This window comes from Amphiura filiformis, chromosome 10 (assembly GCF_039555335.1).
Source record: "Amphiura filiformis chromosome 10, Afil_fr2py, whole genome shotgun sequence".
In the NCBI taxonomy this organism is placed as follows: domain Eukaryota; kingdom Metazoa; phylum Echinodermata; class Ophiuroidea; order Amphilepidida; family Amphiuridae; genus Amphiura; species Amphiura filiformis.
In genome coordinates, this window is record NC_092637.1 from 38,190,683 (window position 1) to 38,214,166 (window position 23,484).

The 23,484-nt window shown below is 35.1% G+C and overlaps 1 protein-coding gene and 1 long non-coding RNA gene across 2 annotated transcripts in view; one reads left to right on the forward strand and one right to left on the reverse strand.

Moving 5' to 3' along the window:
* LOC140161840 (GLIPR1-like protein 1) overlaps window positions 1–23,484 on the forward strand; it is a 157,314-nt gene that overhangs the window by 49,341 nt on the left and 84,489 nt on the right. The window lies entirely within an intron of this gene.
* Window positions 1–23,484, reverse strand: part of LOC140162816 (uncharacterized) — a 29,579-nt gene that overhangs the window by 4,077 nt on the left and 2,018 nt on the right. The window contains exons 2-3 of the long non-coding RNA XR_011860354.1: window positions 2,825–2,906; window positions 1,264–1,518 (exon numbers count right to left, since the gene is read on the reverse strand). This is a non-coding gene — a long non-coding RNA (uncharacterized lncRNA). The remainder of the gene's footprint in view (window positions 1–1,263; window positions 1,519–2,824; window positions 2,907–23,484) is intronic.

The following is a 23,484-nucleotide window of genomic DNA, read 5'->3' on the forward strand; positions in this document are numbered from 1 at the left end:
AAACGATTAAATGTCGGGTTATATAAAGGGTATATTAAGAGTATAAAACGTTTTCATAACCTTAAAAAACATTTTTAGATAATCAACTGCGCAGCAAACAAAAATGTTTTACAGAAAACGTTTAAATGTCGGGTTATATAAATGGTATAAAAACGTTTTAATGACATTCCAAAAACATTCTTGAAAACTTGATACAAAACTTTCTAAACAGAATGTTATTTTGGGGTTGAAAAATATTTTACGAAAAATGTTTGCCCAAAATATTTGCAATAACGTTTTAAAAACGTTTTCATGACCTTTATATAACCCGACATTTAAATGTTATTAAACGGTTTTGAAAAAAAAAAACATTTTAAGAACATTTCTGTGTTTGCTGGGTTCAAATATTTCAACATATTATATTTACGTATTGTTGAAATCCAACACAACAAGGTGCTAATTGACAATTCTTCTTCCCCTGCTTGAACATTGAATGGAGGCATATATGTACACCGGATGACCATGGCCAGGGATTTACATGTGACTGCGCAACAGAATTCATTGGATCAACCTGCTTATTTTGCCAATGGTTTTAATTTCTCTAATTTGTTTGTTTGTTTTCATTCCTCAGTTGATCCCTGTAATCCACCCTGCGAGGATGGAAGCACGTGTCTACCGATTGAATATGGAGTATACCAATGTATGGGTAAGTATGTAAAAGTATGTACACCCCACCCATATTGCATACACCCACCAAAGTATACCATGCCCACGCACACAAATGCAAAAGTTAGTTACCCAGCAAACACAAAACGTTTTTTAAAAAAGTTATATTTTGGCTTTTGGTTTAGGTAAAAACGTTTTAATAACATTAAAATGTCGGGTTATATTAAGGTCATGATAACGTTTTAAAACGTTTTGTATGAAAACACACTACAACAATATTTTGAACGTACAAAATGTTTGCAAAAATAGTTTACAATAACATTTTTTGAAAACATTTAAAAATATTGTTGTAGTGTGTTTTCATACCTACAACAATATTTTGAACGTACACAAATGTTTGCAAAAATAGTTTACAATAACATTTTTTGAAAACATTTCAAAATATTGTTTTAAAACGTTTTGTATGAAAACACACTACAACAATATTTTGAACGTACAAAAATGTTTGCAACAATAGTTTACAATAACATTTTTTGAAAACATTTCAAAATATTGTTGTAGTGTGTTTTCATACCTACAACAATATTTTGAACGTACAAAAATGTTTGCAAAACTTACCTGTTTCTTCAGAACTAGCTCCAGAATTAGATCCAGAACTAGATCCAGAACCAGAACCAGATCCAGATCCAGATCCAGAACCAGATCCCGAACCAGATCCAGAACCAGATCCAGAACCAGATCCTGATCCAGATCCTTTTTTCTTAGCCATTACAGAAGTAACAGCTGCTAAAAGTAGTAACAAGACCAAAACTCGTGCGTTGTTCATTTTGGAAATGCCGTTCTGATTCCTCCAAGTCAGTTCAATCCTTGTCTCTAAATGTAAAAGAAATGAAACATATTTCTAACAAGCCATCGGAGAACACTATTTAATTAAATATATTTTGGGGATTTTTAGGAACAGACAAATAATTTGACATGCTTTTTAGTGAATTTGTAGCATGTTTAGTATTTGCCCACTGTATGATCATGTCACGGGTTTCAAAAATAGCTTAGCAGACAACATGTTTGAATACAGCAGGCCTACCCGAATAAAACACTTGAGAATGTTCTTGCAATCTTATTGGTTCTTACCCGTGTGATATGGCACGATATCACACACTCTAGCGCGTGCGTGTCGACGCTAACTGACATCCATATTCTAAACATAACGTTTCTAAACACATTCTTGCCTTCACTTTCTAAACGTTTTTTGCAGTGTATGACTACCTTTACTAAATCGCACAAGATTAGCTAAATCATATGTGACGTGTCATGTCAAAAGGAGACACGTTTGGGCAGGATCGTAAATGGAGAAATAGCCAAAAATCTGCCAGTGTGTGATTTTTTCGCAATTTGGGTTTGTTGCGAATTTGTGATGTTATTAATGTTAAAAATATTGTCTGATAGTTTCAGACCAGAATTTAACTGGCATCTTGCATTTTTTGAGACATTTTTCAAGTTAATTCCTACTCTCAACATTGTCAATAATATTTTTAAAGGCCGATATCTCAATTTCCAATTTTATAATATCATTACTTTCGAAATCAATATCTTCGCTTAGGAATGTCCGATTTCATTGGGGAAAACGGTGTTGTGGAGCAAAATATCTCTTTATTTAAGATATGTAAAAACCTCAAAATTCATAACCTGCCCAAAAGTGTCTCCTTTTGACATGACACGTCACATATTATTTATGAAATTTTGCTACACAATAATGGTAACTCTAAATTGATACAAGTTTAACTGATATTCAGATTTTGTTGGCTTGTTTCTTGAATAATAGATACCATGTAGGCCTATTTATACTGCAATGCTCTGCATGCCACCCATAGCTTTGAGATATGTTCCCAAAATATCAAAAGCTATCTTAAGAACCACTGAACCAATACCAGACTTGTTTGTACTCGTGTTAATGCATTTATCATGCTGATTCCAAATATGGTCATGAAAGTTTACAATTCTGAAATTTTTGAATTTGAAAAAGAAATTGCATTTGTCGTCTGCAGTCGACACCCGCATGGAGGGAGCTAAAAATCCAACTATGGTTTACCACTCTGCGAGCTAGTAAAGTCTTAAATTACATGTGTATAGAACATGTAGTTTGTTCTTTAAGAACTGTCTACATAAATAACAAACTCACCTGTGGTTATAGATCCGGGTTTCCTTATTCCATATATACCAGGACTAAATCCAACCAGCACCCTTACTCCGATATGCTATATCTGTAAATGATATGGGCGGAACTTATTACAAATGGTTACAAATGTCAAACTCAAGAAGTAGGCGGGTAGCGTACCTAGTTGAATGATTTTCAATACACATATCAACAGTTAACTGTACAAGTCACCGATTCGGTAAACAACTTTCTATGAACCCAAACAAACCCAAATCAAACAATGTATCGTAAAATGTGTGCATTTTATTTTCATAATAATGTCATAATAATGTCGTTTACACCGTTCTTGCACTGACCCAACGATTTGACTTGTTGGGAAAAGGGAGTATGTTTTCCTACAATTGTAGTTACAAAATTTTAAGACTTGGCACAAGTATAAGCATTCAAAATCTTGAAAATATTACTGTTAATTTGACTATTTTAGGTTGATTTTAATAATTACTCACTATAAATGAGTACCATAGCTCACAGAAGTAGGCCTCTATGTGCCAAATTGGCAAGGGTTGAATGGACAGATGTTGTGTTGAGAGACAGAAAGGGTGGAATCATTCCACTCCATTTAACCTAAATCATGTTTTTATAAAGAGTGAAAATCTGCTTGACACCACACCCCTTCATAAACTAACTACTGCGGATAGCACACCAATTCACTCTACTGCTGATATCACACACTTCATCAACTATCTACTGCTGATATCACACTATACTTCATCAACTTTATAAGAAGTAGTTCTTCAACTCCCTACTCCTGACAGCACACTAATACTTCATCAACTATCTACTGCTGATAGCATGCTACTTCATACACTATCTACTACTGATAGCATACCACTTTATCACTATCAGGTACACTACTTCATCAACTATCTCAACTATCAACTGCTGACAGCACACTACTTCATCAACTCTACTGCTGACATCAAACTATCAACCATCTACCACTAATAGCACACTACTTCATCAACTATCTATTACTGATAACACACTACTTCATCAACTATCTATTACTGATAACACACCACTTTATAATTAACTATCTACTGCACTACTTCATTACTACTGACAGCAAACAAATTCATCAAGTATCTACTGCTGATAACACATTACTTACATCAACTATCTACTACTGATATCACACTATTTCATCTACCACCAATAGCTAATCACTTCATCAACTCTATACTACTGATAACCCAGCAAACACAAAAACGTTTTAAAAACGTTTTAAATAAGTTATATTTTGGCTTTTGGTTTAAATAACATTAAAATGTCGGGTTATATTAAGGTCATGATAACGTTTTAAAACGTTTTGTATGAAAACACACTACAACAATATTTTTAAATGTTTTCAAAAAATGTTATTGTAAACTATTTTTGCAAACATTTTTGCCAAATATTGTGTCAATACTAAATAACATTATGTTAAAATATTTGAACCCAGCAAACACAGAAATGTTCTTAAAATGTTTTTTACAAAACCTTTTAATAACATTTAAATGTCGGGTTATATAAAGGTCATGAAAACGTTTTTAAAACGTTATTGAAAATATTTTGGGCAAACATTTTTCGCAAAATATTTTTTCAACTCCCAAAATAACATTCTGTTTAGAATGTTTTGTATCAAGTTTTCAAGAATGTTTTTGGAATGTTATTAAAACATTTTTATACCCTTTATATAACCCGACATTTAAACGTTTTTTGTAAAACATTTTTGTTTGCTGAGCAGTAGATTATCAAAAAAATTTTCTAAGGTTATGAAAACGTTTTATACTCTTAATATACCCTTTATATAACCCGACATTTAAACGTTTTCTGACAACCTTTTATAACCTTTTGCGAATGATGTCGAAAACGTTTTGTGTTTACTGGGAATACACTACTTCATCAATTTAGAAACCTGACAGCACATTACTTCATCAACTACCTACTGCTGATAGCACACAACTTCATCAGCTATCTACTACTGATAGCTCACTACTTCATCAACTATCTACTGCTGATAGCTCACTACTTCATCAACTATCTACTGTTGATAGCACACAACTTCATCAACTATCTACTGCTGATAACACACTACTTCATCAAATATCTACTGCTGATTGCTCACTACTTCATCAACTATCTAATGTTGATAGCACACCACATCATCAGCTATCTACTGCTGATAACACACTACTTCATCAGCTATCTACTGCTGATAACACACTACTTCATCAACTATCTACTGCTGATAGCACACTACTTCATCAACTATCTACTGCTGATAGCTCACTACTTCATCAACTATCTACTGTTGATAGCACACAACTTCATCAACTATCTACTGCTGATAGCACACTACTTCATCAACTATCTACTGCTAATAGCACACTACTTCACCAACTATCTACTGCTGATAGCACACTACTTCATCAGCTATCTACTGCTGATAGCTCACTACTTCATCAACTATCTACTGTTGATAGCACACAACTTCATCAACTATCTACTGCTGATAACACATTACTTACATCAACTATCTACTACTGATAGCACACTACTTCATCAACTATCTACTGCTGATATCACACTACTTCACCAACTATCTACTGCTGATAGCATACTACTTCATCAGCTATCTACTGCTGATAGCTCACTACTTCATCAACTATCTACTGTTGATAGCACACAACTTCATCAACTATCTACTGCTGATAACACATTACTTACATCAACTATCTACTACTGATAGCACACTATTTCATCTACCACCAATAGCTAATCACTTCATCAACTCTATACTACTGATAACACACTACTTCATCAATTAGAAACCTGACAGCACATCAACTATCTAATGTTGATAGCACACAACTTCATCAACTATCTACTGCTGATAACACACTACTTCATCAACTATCTACTGCTGATAACACACTACTTCATCAACTATCTACTACTGATAGCACACTATTTCATCTACCACCAATAGCTAATCACTTCATCAATTCTATACTACTGATAACACACTACCCAGCAAACACAAAACCGTTTGAAAAACGTTTTAAATGAGTTATATTTTGGCTTTTGGTTTAGGTAAAAGCGTTCTAATAACATTAACATGTCGGGTTATATAAAAGTCACGATAACGTTTTAAAACGTTTTGTATGAAAACACACTACAACAATATTTTTAAATGTTTTCAAAAAGGTTATTGTAAACTATTTTTGCAAACATTTTTGCCAAATATTGTGTCAATACTTCAATAACATTTTGTTAAAATGTTTGAACCCAGCAAACACAGAAATGTTTTTAAAATGTTGTTTTCAAAACCTTTTAATAACATTTAAATGTCGGGTTATATAAAGGTCATGTAAATGTTTTTAAAACGTTATTAAAAATATTTTGGGCAAACTTTTCGCAAAATATTTTTCAACCCAAAATAACATTCTGTTTAGAATGTTTTGTATCAAGTTTTCAAGAATGTTTTTGGAATGTTATTAAAACGTTTTTATACCCTTTATATAACCCGACATTTAAACGTTTTCTGTAGAATATTTTTGTTTGCTGAGCAGTAGATTATCAAAAAATGTTTTTTAATGTTATGAAAACGTTTTATACTCTTAATATACCCTTTATATAACCCGACATTTAAACGTTTTCTGACAACCTTTTATAACCTTTTGCGAATGATGTCGAAAACGTTTTGTGTTTGCTACTGGTACTTCATCAATTAGAAACCTGACAGCACATCAACTATCTAATGTTGATAGCACACAACTTCATCAACTATCTACTGCTGATAGCACACTACTTCACCAACTATCTACTGCTGATAGCACACTACTTCATCAGCTATCTACTGCTGATAGCTCACTACTTCATCAACTATCTACTGTTGATAGCACACAACTTCATCAACTATCTACTGCTGATAACACATTACTTACATCAACTATCTACTACTGATAGCACACTATTTCATCTACCACCAATAGCTAATCACTTCATCAACTCTATACTACTGATAACACACTACTTCATCAATTAGAAACCTGACAGCACATTACTTCATCAACTATCTAATGTTGATAGCACACAACTTCATCAACTATCTACTGCTGATAGCTCACTACTTCATCAACTATCTACTGCTGATAACACACTACTTCATCAGCTATCTACTGCTGATAGCTCACTACTTCATCAACTATCTACTGTTGATAGCACACAACTTCATCAACTATCTACTGCTGATAACACATTACTTACATCAACTATCTACTACTGATAGCACACTATTTCATCTACCACCAATAGCTAATCACTTCATCAACTCTATACTACTGATAACACACTACTTCATCAATTAGAAACCTGACAGCACATTACTTCATCAACTATCTAATGTTGATAGCACACAACTTCATCAACTATCTACTGCTGATAGCACACTACTTCACCAACTATCTACTGCTGATAGCACACTACTTCATCAGCTATCTACTGCTGATAGCTCACTACTTCATCAACTATCTACTGTTGATAGCACACAACTTCATCAACTATCTACTGCTGATAACACATTACTTACATCAACTATCTACTACTGATAGCACACTATTTCATCTACCACCAATAGCTAATCACTTCATCAACTCTATACTACTGATAACACACTACTTCATCAATTAGAAACCTGACAGCACATTACTTCATCAACTATCTAATGTTGATAGCACACAACTTCATCAACTATCTACTGCTGATAGCTCACTACTTCATCAACTATCTACTGCTGATAACACACTACTTCATCAACTATCTACTGCTGATAGCTCACTACTTCATCAACTATCTACTGCTGATAACACACTACTTCATCAACTATCTACTGCTGATAGCACACAACTTCATCAACTATCTACTGCTGATAGCACACTACTTCACCAACTATCTACTGCTGATAACACACTACTTCATCAACTATCTACTGCTGATAGCTCACTACTTCATCAACTATCTACTGTTGATAGCACATAACTTCATCAACTATCTACTGCTGATAACACACTACTTCATCAACTATCTACTGCTGATAGCACACTACTTCATCAACTATCTACTGCTGATACCACACTACTTCATCAACTATCTACTGCTGATAGCTCACTACTTCATCAACTATCTACTGTTGATAGCACACAACTTCATCAACTATCTACTGCTGATAACACACTACTTCATCAACTATCTACAGCTGATAGCACACTACTTCATCAACTATCTACTGCTGATACCACACTACTTCATCAACTATCTACTGCTGATAGCTCACTACTTCATCAACTATCTACTGTTGATAGCTCACTACTTCATCAACTATCTACTGCTGATAGCACACTACTTCATCAGCTATCTACTGCTGATAGCTCACTACTTCATCAACTATCTACTGTTGATAGCACACAACTTCATCAACTATCTACTGCTGATAACACATTACTTACATCAACTATCTACTGCTGATAGCACACTACTTCATCAGCTATCTACTGCTGATAGCTCACTACTTCATCAACTATCTACTGTTGATAGCACACAACTTCATCAACTATCTACTGCTGATAACACATTACTTACATCAACTATCTACTGCTGATAACACACTACTTCATCAACTATCTACTGCTGATAGCTCACTACTTCATCAACTATCTACTGTTGATAGCACACAACTTCATCAACTATCTACTGCTGATAACACACTACTTCATCAACTATCTACTACTGATAGCTCACTACTTCATCAGCTATCTACTGCTGATAGCTCACTACTTCATCAACTATCTACTGTTGATAGCACACAACTTCATCAACTATCTACTGCTGATAACACATTACTAACATCAACTATCTACTGCTGATAGCACACTACTTCATCAGCTATCTACTGCTGATAGCTCACTACTTCATCAACTATCTACTGTTGATAGCACACAACTTCATCAACTATCTACTGCTGATAATACATTACTTACATCAACTATCTACTGCTGATAACACACTACTTCATCAACTATCTACTGCTGATAGCTCACTACTTCATCAACTATCTACTGTTGATAGCACACAACTTCATCAACTATCTACTGCTGATAACACATTACTTACATCAACTATCTACTACTGATAGCACACTATTTCATCTACCACCAATAGCTAATCACTTCATCAACTCTATACTACTGATAACACACTACTTCATCAATTAGAAACCTGACAGCACATTACTTCATCAACTATCTAATGTTGATAGCACACAACTTCATCAACTATCTACTGCTGATAGCTCACTACTTCATCAACTATCTACTGCTGATACCACACTACTTCATCAGCTATCTACTGCTGATAGCTCACTACTTCACCAACTATCTACTGCTGATAACACACTACTTCATCAACTATCTACTGTTGATAGCACACAACTTCATCAGCTATCTACTGCTGATAGCTCACTACTTCATCAACTATCTACTGCTGATACCACACTACTTCATCAGCTATCTACTGCTGATAGCTCACTACTTCACCAACTATATCTACTGCTGATAACACACTACTTCATCAACTATCTACTGTTGATAGCACACAACTTCATCAACTATCTACTGCTGATAGCTCACTACTTCACCAACTATCTACTGCTGATAGCACACTACTTCATCAACTATCTACTGCTGATAGCACGCTACTTCATCAACTATATACTGCTGATAGCACACTACTTCATCAACTATCTACTGCTGATAGCTCGCTACTTCATCAACTATCTACTGTTGATAGCTCACTACTTCATCAACTATCTACTGCTGATAGCACACAACTTCATCAACTATCTACTGCTGATAGCTCACTACTTCACCAACTATCTACTGCTGATAGCACACTACTTCATCAACTATCTACTGCTGATAGCACACTACTTCATCAACTATATACTGCTGATAGCACACTACTTCATCAACTATCTACTGCTGATAGCTCGCTACTTCATCAACTATCTACTGTTGATAGCTCACTACTTCATCAACTATCTACTGCTGATAGCTCACTACTTCATCAACTATCTACTGCTGATAGCTCACTACTTCCTCAACTATCTACTGCTGATAGCACACTACTTCATCAACTTTTTACTGCTGATAGCTCACTACTTCATCAACTATCTACTGCTGATAGCTCACTACTTCATCAACTATCTACTGCTGATAGCTCACTACTTCATCAACTATCTACTGCTGATAACACACTACTTCATCAACTATCTACTGCTGATAGCTCACTACTTCATCAACTATCTACTGCTGATAGCACACTACTTCATCAACTATCTACTGCTGATAGCTCACTACTTCATCAACTATCTACTGCCGATAGCTCACTACTTCATCAACTATCTACCGCTGATAGCTCACTACTTCATCAACTATCTACTGCTGATAGCACACTACTTCATCAAGACTCAGCTGGTCTCCACTATGAGATCAGGTCTCCTATTTTACTCCTGGAAAAAGAAAAGTTTTGTCTTTTCGAAACGTCTGGTTTTAACCCTGTTTATATATTTTGTGTTACTCCCCATTGGATGTTGTGTCATATTTTCCCTGTTTCTAATTTTATCCATTGCTAGTGTGGCACAGTTGTATCCATTGGTTCTCTGCTGGTAAGTTGGAACAGATTTTCCCTGTTTTTATAAAAATAAAAAATAAACTGGAATCTTTTATCCTAATTTTGAATAAAAATGCATTTGTATCAGGGATTCTGTGAATTATTCTAATTTAGATTTTTTTTTAAATTCGCGATAAAATACAAATTTTAAGACAAATTATTAAAATTGTATATTTCTGTGACTTTTGATATTTAACAGTCCTCAAAGTAAACTTTCTAAATCTAATGATATGAACTTAAAGTGTATGTAGCGGGGATGAAAACCGACAATCAATTTTTTTTGGTGTTTTGGGGATAATAAAGGTTTCTTTCAACATGGAATAGAGGTTATTTGATCATGATAAAAGAGTCCACTAATGCAATCATATGTGTATGAATGGAAAGTTGGCCAAATAGGCTTCAACATAAAGATTCCAAGTTTTAAGATTTTTTTCTCAAAATATCAAGCGCGATCTCAAGAACGACTGAATCAATTCTGGACTTGTTTATACTCATTTTAATGCATTTTTCATGTTGATTCCAAATATCATCATGATAATACACAATTGTGAACGTTTTGAGTTTTATAGAAAATTTGGAATTTGTCGTCTGCAGTCGACACCCGCGTTGTGAGAGTTAACTCAAGATTATGCTTATAATTTATTTTCCAATATGTTTTGAATATTCGTACTCACTAGTAGCTGGTTATACATGTGTATGTGTTGCCAAATGTGACGACCCTTGTACAGACATTATAAACATCTAAAAAAAAAGTAACTAACCCCCCTTAATTTATGGCCATTTAAAAACGGGCGATTGTATTACAAATCTGTCAAATGCGTTGGAAGCTGAATTTATTTCTGTACATTTGTAGCAATTGACTAAATATTGACGTCACAGCGTTCATTTAAATCAATGTAACCCAAGATTTGAAAGTTGCAGTAAATTCTATTGATTTGTATTCAGTATAATGGAAGGAAATCTGTGTAATGATATCTGAGTGTTTTTGTATTGTGCAACTTTCTAATCTGGACTATCGTATCAAATGAAGTTTCAAAATGCGCAGAAATAAATTCTGCTTCCAACGCATTTTACAGATTTGTAATACAATAGCCAGTTTTTGAATGATGGCCATTATTTAAGGGGGGTAGTTATTTTTTTGAGATTATTTATAAATTATACAAAAGCAAGTCAGTGTGCGGTAGACCGAAATAAAATGCGGGTTGAAACAGGCGGCGAGTGGCATGATCAAGCCGGCAACTTGTGAAACCGCCCGGCCGTATGGTATTTTCCATATACTCGGTTAGTTTTGTGGGGTTCATGATCGAACCCCAACGGTTTTAACTTGTATTTATATTATTTATTAACATAGGCCTACTTGTTTGTGATATTTCAAGCGTTTTAAAATTTCTAAATAATCCCATTTAATTACACGGTTGACGATGAAAATTTACTGAATTTAGAGAATGCACGGCGACCACCACCTGGATTGAAATATGTGAAGAATTAGGGTGAAGGTTAAGCAGCTCACATTGTATTTTTCTTTACAATTGTAAATGAATCCTGGGAAATGAACTTGGGGAGAAAAAGGGAATTTAGCCTACCTCAACATCACAATGTCACATAATAATAGTTTCTACCAAACAATTCTCTCGTAAAGCCCACACATTTTGGCAGTGTATCAAAGTTGTGAGTAATGAAAATGACATTTGGAAAATCAACATTTAAGGTCCAAATTCATACTTGAGGTTAGCAACAACTTTAAACTGTTGCGATTTGGTAGTTCACAGCATCTTGCGAATGGTAGTGAGCTTTGGCAAAAATTGTATTGCTCAATCCATAGCGAGCTTGTAGAAGAATTCAAATATCACAGATATACTTTTGTACGTCCTGTGGTTCTTGAGTTATGTTGTAAAAAGGGCTGAAACAACAACACTTTTGTTGTAAAACGTAGACAACTCATTAGCAGCAATAAATTAAGCAAGTTTTCAAAGTATATGATTTGTAGAATGAACTTTTGCAAAAGATCAAAGTGTTATTTTTCAATAATATATTGATTTAGATAATGAAAATCGATTTTTCGGTTGCTTCAACCAACAATACCTCGTCTACCCTTAAGTTATATTGCCAAAACTCTCTATGCATGAGTATAGGCTACTGATAATTTGTTATGCATAATAATAGCAAATTTATGTATTTTATCAAGTTCATAAAATTACATGTATAAACATGGATGCCTCACAAAATTTTACCCTTTCCCTAATTTTTCTGAGGCTGTGAAACAGTGAAAAACGTAATGGGTCATTTTGTAATATTGCACTGGCCTAATGAGATTGAAATTTAAACTCTACATTGACTCTTAATTTCAATCGCATGGTTCAAATATTAATATCAAAAATTATTTTGACAAAGAATTCTGTGCAATGTTTGCATATTTTACCCTATACCAATTTAATGGGAAAAGATTAATTATTTAGATTTTGTATTTTTAATGCCAAATTCACTCCCCACTTTTCATTGTCACCCAGGCCAAGCTATCTAGCTAGAGCACTGCATGTACTTTTTCTATACTTTGTAACCAATGACATTGCCAGGGGCTAGGGGCAACTAACCCCCTGTGAGAAGCCTTGTCTCCCCTCTTGCCCCTTTGTGAGATGCTGGCCACCCTGATATTTAGGATTTAAGGCTTTTTGTACATTTTGTCCAATTTTGAACCATTGAAAGTTCCTTTAACCCCCATGAAAAAAGCCCTTGGTATTCGTCGTCCTTTTGAAAGAACACCAAAAAGAGGTGGATAAACTTGAAAGCAAACAATATACTCGAGCTAGCCGAAAATCATCTATCACAGACATTCACAAGTCAGCTATCACCGACCATGTCATAGGCGTAGATGGGGATTTATCCCCCAATATTTTACCAGGGGTATGCTCCATACAATCACCCCCCAATGTTGACGCCTGAATATGGGTTTCTGATCAAATTAACCTCATATTTGCCCATTTTAGCCCCAAAAGTGCACATTTATTCCGCTTTTGCACCATATTTCATCAGTTTAGCTTCAAAATAGCAAAATTTTTCCACCCCCCCCCCATGTCAAAAACAAATCTACGCCACTGGACCATGTAGCCTCTTTCAATCATGTTTTTCAGAAGAAATTGGTATTTTTGGATTGGTATTTGTTTTGGGGTGCATCGAGCTCACGTACCGCCCCCCCCCACGGCTATAGCTTTGCTTAGTATACAATCAAATGTTTGAATTACTAGAAAATGAGTCATCGAAATTAAATCACGCGATATGCTTACCCATAAACTTGTATATTAACAATGAAGATAAAGGAATGCCTATAACAATGAAGATAAAGGAATGTCTATATCTTTTTGCAAAAAAATAATTTGTTTTCATAATCAGTCTACAGCTCCAAAACATTCTTGTATGAATTGTATGGATTCAAATACCAGTGTTATGAACAATAGTAAAAGTAAAATAGTGTTTAAACTTGACAGATCAACAAGCTATTCAGTGTATCCTTTATGTAGAATAATATTCAATGAGAATTTAGTGAATAATGTCTTTACTTTGTGATCATGATCACATTTATAATATTTATAAATTAGACATACAAGCAATATGTTCAGTAAAACATCCTTCTGTATATAGCAAGTAAACCAACATACTTGACTATAGGCCTAAATGATTGTGAATCCAGCTTTTCTGGTTTTTTTTTATTCCTGTCATCATATTGGTTTTTTTATTAACTTGTGTATACTGTTTTGTATGTCTTTTTATATTTTGATGGAAAATAGATTTTTGGCATTCACTTAGAATAATACTTGTCTTGTCAACTTTAAGCCATAATGTATGACTTCAATCCAATTTAAATTGTGTTATTCTTGACTCAGAATGCTTAAATAATGTCAGGAAAGATTTTTGTCCACATTAGGCCGAAATAACAAGGCAAAGTGAAAGAAACCTATTGGCTAGATTGGCGGGATAACGAAGCATTCTGGGGGCGAGGGACTTTAAAATGTCTGAATATGACATTATGTCAAAATGTCTCTGCACATACAGCAAATTTGGCTGATTCCCTTCACGTTGGGACATGTTCAAACATTATAGATATGCCAAATTTTTTTTTGAAAAATATTAACCAGTTTCATATTATAAGATTATGGCTGTGAAGGGGTTTGACTACACCCATGTGGTAAATTTAGTGACTATTTTTGCATCTTTCTCAAAAAATAATTACACACTGGTAACAAAAGTTATGTATATTATTGGGGCAAGGAAGGAATTCCATTACTACACTGAAATGTCAGCAACTTAAGACAAGCGGTTAAGTATATATGATTGGAAACGAGGTACATCCTAGCGGTACCTTATTTCTGATCATAAATAACAAACCACTTGTCTTGGGTCACTGAAATTCCAGTGTAGTAATTGGATTTCTTGCCCCTATAATATACATAACTTTTGTTACCACTGTGTTATTAGTTTTTGTGAAAATGCAAAAATAGACACAAATTTATCGAGCGGTGTAGTACCCCCTTAAGAACAACATTATTAATCAAATGTCTGTTTCACCATATTGCAAAAGTTGATATTGATGATAACAATAATGATGACAATGATACCAATGATGATGATGATCATGATGATGATTATGATGAAGACGTTGATGAAGATGATGATAATGATGATGAAGAAAAAGAAGACAATGATGATAATGATGATAAAGGGTATAATTCAAATGGAGGCACATACCGGTATTCAGATAACCCCATTTCAAATTCATACTCCCTGTGTGGGAGATTAAGGTCATGTCTTCCACATGGGGTATGTGCATTTCAACTGCAAAGCCCAATTCATCATTGCTATTTAAAACCGTGTTGTGGAAAGATATTGGTACCATAAATGGAACTTTAAGGCGGGTCAGAGGTTTTTAGACTATATTTTCCCAGTTTGGGTATTTTGCATAAATAATACAGTTCATTTCTGCAGGGCAATACAGTACATTGATCTGATCTATTTCCATAATCGCAGTTATTGAGTTATAACAAATAGAAGACTAAAACGAATACTTTCGCAATTTCCCACCTCCCAAAAATATCATGCACATGGGGTGCAGTGAGTGTGGGCTATATTTTTCTCAATATTAGAGACGAAGCACTGCTAACTCAGGCACCGCTCCTACTCGACTTGATATTCATTAGATTTCACATCTAGGGATCAAAATTAGTATTGCATTCAAAACACTTGCAATGACATTCATACCTATTATTTACCTGTTCAGTTTGTGAATGACCATGAAGTTTCATAAAAGAAATCACGTCAGTCATAAAAGAGTTCATTATATATTTCTCATGAATACAATCTATTAAGGGACCATTATGCCACTCTCTCCAAAAATGTGGACTATACTGGTGGTATTATGCCAAAATGCGTACGTCAACAAGATTCTATCAAAAATTCGTCTCTATATTACAAATATGTTCCTACAGCAAATTATATCAAATTGCATACAGATCCATGATAGCCAGAGGTCACGGTGATTGTAAGTGCATGGCTTAGCCAGATTTTTCGAACTGGGGGGTGGTGGCGGTGTCATAAACTTGTCAATGTACCAACAGAAACAGATGCAAACAGACTAGATTGGCTCATGGAAACACAGATGATATCTTACCCTTCCCAGAATCCTTCAACATCCTAGACCATTTTCTCAGGGGGGGTGTCGAGAAATAAATTTTGCTGGTGTATGACCTGAATTACCGTTTGCCGGTCCCTGGGCACGGCAACATGATTTCCACCCCTGGCTCATCGGATAGAAGACACCCCTCCTACAACTGTAACACCTTGTGTTACCTAAGTGTTTTCCAAGCTGTCACATTTGCAAGGGACGAAAGGATGCGGCAGGAAACGGAGACTAGCGACCAAATCCGGACGTTGTCTGGGCGATGAGTGACGAAGTCTCGACGGAGCCCGACAACAAGCAACGAGGTCAGACGGCTGGCAGCGGATTTGCTTGCGGCAAGGAACGGCAGCTGACGGTGGATTGCGGTGATGATGACGTGACTCAGCAGCCGACATCAAAGCCTGTGTGTGTGCGGGTCGTATAGTCCCCTTTGGCGTTCCCACTCTTCACAACGTTCTGATCATCCACTCGAAAATATCAATATCAATAATAATCAAAAATATTAACATCGATATCAACAATAATCAAAAATAGTAAAATCAATATCAATAATAATCCAAACTATTAATATCTATATCAATAATAATCAGGATTATTAACATCAATATCAATAATAATAAAAAATATTACACATATCAATAATAAACAAAAATAGTAAAATCAATATCAATAATAATCCAAACTATTAATATCTATTTCAATAATAATCAAAAATATCAACATCAATATCAATAGTAATCAAAAATATTACACATATCAATAATAATAAAAAATTATATAAATATCAATAATAATCAAAAATAGTAAAAGCAATATCAATAATAATCTAAACTATTAATATCATCAATATTAATCAAAAAAATTAATATCGATATCAATAATAATCAAAATATTACACATATCAATAATATTCAAAATATTACACATATCAATAATAATCAAAACTATTAATATCTTTATCAATAATAATCAAAAATATTACCATCAATATCAATAATAATCAAAAATATTACACATATCAATAATAATATAAAAAAACCAATACAAATATCAATAATAATCAAAAAAAGTAAAATCAGTATAAATAATAATCTAAACTTTTAATATCTATATCAATAATAATCAAAAATATTAACATCAATATCAATTACTATAAACAAAGATATTAATATCAATATCAATTAGGCCTATTATAATCAAAGATATTAATATCAATATCAATAATAATAAAAAATATTACACATAAATAAAAAATAATCAAAAAAATTAATATAAATATCAATAGGAATCAAAATATGAAAATCAATATTAATAATAATCCAAACTATTATATCAATATCAATATATCAATAATGATCAAAAATATTATCATCAATATCAATAATAATACAAAATGTTAATATCAGTATCAATAATAATCAAAATATTAACATCAATATCAATAACAATATAAATAATAATCAAAAATATTAATATTTTGATTATTATTATATTATTTTCTTTTTATATGAACTTTAAAATTGCATCGTGCCGGGTAGTCTATTGAAATCGAAGTGACGTTTACCAACGACTACCAATGAAATTGTGACGACCTCAAAACGACTAGACACGGCTTCGCACGGTATGGAAACGTCAAAGAAATGAGGGTTGCGGTCTCCAACGAAATCTGAACGGAATCACAACTGATTCTTTTGCCGTCACAAAATTTTTAACATGTTGAAAATTTGCCGACGAACGCGACGAATAATTGCGGCCGTCTGCGGTCGCTAACGGATTCGTCAGCGACAACTAACGGCAACACAGTCACGATGAGTGGCGGTAAATTCAAAATTGCAATTCGCAGCTTAACGTCGCTTGCCGTTCATCCCTATTCGTCACAGTGTGACCGGGCCTTAAGTTAGGGTTGAGGGGGTCGGGCAGGGACAGCTAGTCTATTAGTCCGAGAGGGTCATTATTCCGAACAGGATAAAAGTTATAGTTTCGTCAATTTACGTTAAAATTAGAGTTAAAATTATGGTCAGGGGTGGCACTACAAGGGGGAGGGGAAAATCATTTTCTTAACCCCCAAATAAATAATTTCATGACCCACTCCTTCCGAAGAAAATGACAGCCCCTAAGTTCCCTGTCCTCACGTGCAAAAATTATCAAATAACACCATCGGCAGCTACACAGTTCGGACCTTAATGCCCGTAAGAATCCCATTACGTCATCGATAAGGCCAATTGACACGCCCATTTAGCACAAAATAATGAACTTATAAGTTTTTATATCAGCTTTAATGGTAACTCCGGCCCTGGCTCCATTGCCAATCTCCATCAGTGCTGATGAAGGGCGCGATGCGGAGGGGTGATAGGATGCGCACATTACATATTTTGTCAATCTTTATTATTAGTTCTTTGTCCACATCACCTTAATGCGCCTGGTCAACATCATTGTAGGCCCACAATATACCGGCCCAATATGGCCTATTTTACGAACTTATTGTAGTTTTTTCCCCTTTCTCTCATCTGATGAGAGAGACACATCACATACTGACCCCTCTTCCACCTCTCCCCCTCCCGCTACTCTCCTCCTCCTCTCTCTCTCTCTCTCTCTCTCTCTCTCTCTCTCTCTCTCTCTCTCTCTCTCTCTCTCTTCTCCTCTTCTATCACTCCTTCTCTCCTTTCATCCCTCCCTCCCTCCCTCTCCTGCCCCCCTAAACTAAATCTATGCTGGTATGAAAAGTATTTTCCCGGTTTAGTTCAGAAACCTTATTTTAAAAACGTTTACTTAATTTTATGCTTCTTCTTCCTAAGAGGCTAGTGATACGTAAGTAGATATAAAAGGGGAGTTCTAGCACCTGTAATTTGCCTGTCATCTATCACCTGTAATTTGCCCGCTGTAAACATGCCCATGTCATTTCGACCCTACCTTGCTTCCTGCAATAGGACATACTTTTAATCCCAAGAAAGTCAACACATAAACCCCATTCATCCACTTGACTGAATAGAGCTGAATACACAGTCCATTCATAGACTTGTCACCTACCAATCAATAGAGATAAACCAATGAACCATTTTGGTATAATTTTACAGCTTATTGTCTAGTGCTTACATTTTTGTTCAAATCATAAAATGTCAAAAATGCGTCTTGTTCCTGGTTTTGTCAGAGCGGGTCACAAATGTGTTCTAACCCGTGATAATTAGAGCACTGTCAAAACAGTGCCAGGTAGTGACTGGGCCGCCGAGTGCTAATATATATTTATTTTGGAAGGTTCGTGTTTGTTTTAAATTTTGGGGCGTTTTTCCAAAATTTGATATTTTTGGTGATATTTCAAAAAAGCGACATGCCAAAGACAACTCTTTGGGCACATAGTTTGTTATTGTTATTGCAGTTCTTTTCCACATACCTACGTTAACATTCGATTGGGTGATGTACTAATATTATATATTTTATGACTGCAATTTGGCGTTTTCAATGCGTTTTACACGTATCATGAAATTAACGCAAATATCTAGTCACGCTGCTTTTAGAATTTTTACCTGATCGTCGGCTTTTGCAGGCAACAGCATGCAGATCGGCTCACGATAGATGTCGTATTCCTCTACGTGGTTCACTTATTGATAAAATGAGTTTGTATTCCTTGTAACAACACACACATTGCCGTCTGGTAACCGGGTCTGGTACTGATTTTGGGACAGCCATAGACTTCAGCGCCGTATCAAATCTCATAAAAACCACACGACTGACATGTGTTTATGTTTCCCGCACGAAAGCTTGTGTCTACATCTATTACTATACTTCTTTGGAAACGTTGACCTTTGACCATTCTTTGTATAACGCCCTGATATGACCTTGATATGTTCGCTTGATTGGGTACGTTATAGCATCCATTTCATTGAGTTGTTAGGACTTGGTCAGTAGATAATACTATACAGGGATACAATAGTTTAACATGGTGTGTGAGCATGGTGAAAGACTCATTATTGATTAGGCGCGGACATATTAAAGGCACAGATCCTTTGCGTGTAGAGCAGAAAATTATAATAGAATGTGTGAATAGAATGTTTGGAATTTTGCAACTAAAATACTAACTGCATTCTGCATTATGTATTTATTTATTTATTTAGGCCTATGCCTATTTATTTATTTACTGACTTATTTATTTATGTTATGTATTTGGTATATTAGTTAGTAGGCCTATTTTAATAGTAATATTCCATGATAGGCCTACGTCGGTTTATTATTAATTGTTGATAACTTGACAACTTGATTAATTGATCGATTGATAGTCATTTCACATTATATTCCTAGTCTATAGGCCAATTTGAATAGCATCGTACATTAGATAAATAGACCTATCAGTATTGATTTATTCTATTCAGCAATATCAAAGATTACTATCAAACTTCTCATAGCTAATTGTCAGTTGGCTCAGTGGTAACGCAGTAGGTTTTACAACACGGAGGTCCCGGGTTCGATTCCCACCTCTGCCTATTTTTTGCAAGGCTGAGAAAAAAATGAAATATCAGCAAACTTATTTGGCGTTCGATCTGAGCTGGTCCTTTTCTGGTGGCTGTGTCTGTTACAGGCACACTCCCTCTGTATCCAAACCAGGTTCACGCTCATTACACCTCCCTTAAGCTTATGTAAATTATCAGCAGACGACTCGTTCCACGACGGTCGTCTCTTTGACATTGTGAATGTAAGTTTTTATGCAAGTCATCTGCCATTGTCTGTGTTGCCAGGGAATGTAGTTAAAATCTTAAAATTAAATCTGTGGCCATTTTTATTGAAAATAGAAAGCATTGGCATTGCATGATTATGTACATGTTCATGTCAATCATGACATGAATACTACTGTTTTGGATTTTAATTCCTGAACGCGTACTCGAGAGTCTTGAGTTGACGCGCACACCACGACCTTGAAAATGTACGCTTGCCTTTGACTAGTTGATAATTAGTCAAGAGACTAATACAAGACTAATCGATTTTAGTGTATGACTAATAACGGACTAATTAATTTTGTGCTAGACTAATTATTTTCTGGATTAGTCAAATAAGACATAAGCTGAAGGACTAATTAATATTAGTCAATTCAAGAACTAATGACTAGTTATTTCTTAGTCAAATAAGACATAGCAAATGACTATTTTTTTAGTCAATTGACCAACTTTCGTTTTCAGTGTGCCATGAAAACGATCCACATATGACGTCACGAGTCAACTCTTAAAACATAGTGACTGCCCCTCGTATATTATAAGATATTTTAAGGTTTTAAATTTGGGTTCTCCAAAGCCTTGCATACGTAAAGGGCGCACATAGATTTTTTTGGCAAATCAAAAGGGGGCAAGTGATTTTTAGCAGACCATTTTGAGAATTCTACACATAAATAAATATTGCTCAACCCCTAATAATACCCAATTTTATTTTGTTTTTTGTTATTTTTAAACTTGTGTTAATTTATTGTTGCATATAGTATTCCTGAGGGTGGCCTTACAGGAAATATCATTTTAGCTGTAGACTCTGGACTGCCCCTACATTTCAATTGACCGTAGACTCTGAACAAGGATAATAAAGAGAAAGGGATGATGGAATAGAAGGCCTTCTTGAAGTCAACGAAAGTAACTATCAAGGGGAGCTGGTATTCCTTAAAGCCTTCCATGGAATAGAAGGCCTTCTTGAAGTCAACGAAAGTAACTATCAAGGGGAGCTGGTATTCCTTAAAGCCTTCCATGGAATAGAAGGCCTTCTTGAAGTCAACGAAGGTAACTATCAAGGGGAGCTGGTATTCCTTAAAGCCTTCCATGGAATAGAAGGCCTTCTTGAAGTCAACGAAGGTAACTATCAAGGGGAGCTGGTATTCCTTAAAGCTTTCCATTATTCTTCTCAGTACATATATGGATCTGCTTCCTGGTCTGAAACCAGCCTGGTTGGTTCTCAGCAAGGGGTCTACATTAGGCCGGATTCAGTTTAAAAGTAGACTTGTTTCAAGTCCTTTGGCGTCCATAGTTAGTGAATGTGAAATTCATGGAAGCTTTGCCACAACCTCTAAAAAATTTCTATTTCTTTCCATAGTTTTGAAGTTATCTATTCTTTCAAAATAATTATTTACTATCATAACTTTGTGAAAATCTATTTGACATTTGAATTGCTAGATAGTGGACTTTCTTATCATACTTGACCCCAGCTATGCATACTATGCACTGCAGGGGTAGTGTTTGAGCAAAATGCACACCATGACCACAAGGTATACTTCCTCCCTAGCTCATGTTGCCAGCGCAAAATGTCTGACCTGACTAAAAATCTGAGGGAGTCCAGCATATGGGTCCTGAGAAGAGCATGAATAGAGAAAAAGTAAGGAGGAAGACTTTAGCAGCTATGGACATTGAGTGATGTGCCTCTTTAGTTGGTCATCAAAGAAAGGTCCAATCTAAAGCTGCTACTTTGTTGGCTTTCATGGCGGCAATTGCCTTAACGGTCTCTTCACGAGTAGGCGGGTCAGCACAGATGGGGAGATGTTCTTGCGCTGGTGGGGTATACATGTAGTTCTGACAGACCCAAACCACTGTCATTGTTGAGCAATGAATTGAAGAAACTTCTCCACTCCTCGAGAAGTTCTTTATCACTTGAAGGAGCTGTGCCATCTCTCTTTTCGATTTTCACATTTCGCTTGGTGTTCTTTCCGGAGAGTGTGGATAATTTTCCAAGTAGCTGTATAGTTCCCAGTCTCATCAGCTGCTCTCAGCTCAACCATCTGTTAATTGAGTGCAGCAGCCTCGTCAACTTTATAGGCATCATTGAGACTGTTATTCATTTTCCTCCATCTTTTTCTTGATTGTGGGGATTTGCTTAGAGTAAATTTCTTCTTAGCCTTATCCAGGGCCGTCGCCATGGGGGGCGACACACACACCCTGGCGATCTCTAAAAAAAAGGGAAAAGAGAGAAAGGAGAGAAGGGGAGGGAGAGGGAAGTGAGAGAGAATTGTATGAATGGTTTTGTGTTGGTTGAGTTGCGCCTTACTTTAGTTTGCCTATAATATTGTTTATTATTATGTTGTAGCATTTACTGTTGTAAACATACCTAATACATCAGATACTACATTTTTTACATCCCATTTCAACTCCTGAAAATGGGAAAGGAGAAAAAACATTTTATTTGTCGTAGTTTGCATTCATTATTGTAAAGTTCAATTATATCTAATTTATTTAATGCTAAATGTTATAAATATGGTAAATGTAATTATTACATGGTGTCAAATCCTTCC